Raw genomic sequence first — 882 nt, 5'->3', positions numbered from 1 at the left:
GACTTTAACCTGGTGTTGTTAAACTTCTTACGATGTGTAATGAGGCAGACGTAATTAGGGAACTTCAGGTGAAGAAACCCTTAGGGAGCAGTGACCACAATATGATAGATTTTACCCTGCAGTTTGAGAGGGAGAAGCTGGAATCAATGTAACGGTATTACAATTAAATAAAGGTAACTACAAAGACATGAGGGAGGAACTGGCCAGAGTTGATTGGAAAGGGAGACTAGCAGAGAAGACAGTGGAACAGCAATGGCAGGAGTTTTTGAGAGTTATTCAGGAGGCACAACAGAAATTCATCCTAAGGAGGAGGGAACATGCTAAGGAGAGGACAAGGCATCCATGACTGACGAGGGAAGTCAAGGCAGCATAAAAGCAAAAGAAAAAGCATACAAAGTGGCAAGGATTAGTGGGAAGCCAGAGGATTGCTTCTCGGCCTTTTGGCTAAGATCAAGTGTAGTATGGATCGCCTGCACTTGGTCGAGGTCATTATGTTACGCTGAGGCTTCATATGTTTCATATGAAGCAATTTTTTAAAGCGGCATCTCGGCCTTTTGGCTAAGATGCAAATGAGCTCAAGTCTTGGAGGAGGATCCTCCCCCTTCTCCAATCAGCTTGACTCATGTAGATCAGGCCCAGGACAGCATGGTTTTGGTCTCCCGTCCTGTCTTGTCAGCCTGGATCTGAAATGTCTCAACTTGTTGAGACTCTGAATTGGATTTGATTTGATTGAATTGGAAAAGTATTTTTAAAAAAGCCAGAGGATTGGGAAGATTTTAAAAGCGAGCAGAGAACAACTAAAAAAGCAACAAGGGGGGAGAAGATGAAATATGAGTGTAAGCTAGCTAATAATATAGAAGAAGATAGGAAGAGTTTTTTTCA

The 882-nt window shown here is 42.5% G+C and overlaps 1 non-coding gene across 1 annotated transcript; it reads left to right on the top strand.

The window, feature by feature from the left end:
* The first annotated feature begins 424 nt into the window (after positions 1-424).
* On the top strand, positions 425-617 carry LOC144499308 (U2 spliceosomal RNA). Its single transcript, XR_013498807.1, has one exon. It is a non-coding gene; the product is annotated as a U2 spliceosomal RNA (small nuclear RNA).
* The last annotated feature ends 265 nt before the right edge of the window (positions 618-882 follow it).

The sequence above is a fragment of the Mustelus asterias genome, chromosome 9, assembly GCF_964213995.1.
Source record: "Mustelus asterias chromosome 9, sMusAst1.hap1.1, whole genome shotgun sequence".
In the NCBI taxonomy this organism is placed as follows: Eukaryota; Metazoa; Chordata; class Chondrichthyes; order Carcharhiniformes; family Triakidae; genus Mustelus; species Mustelus asterias.
Note: the sequence above shows the minus strand (reverse complement) of the source record. Positions and strands in the feature narration are given on the sequence as shown.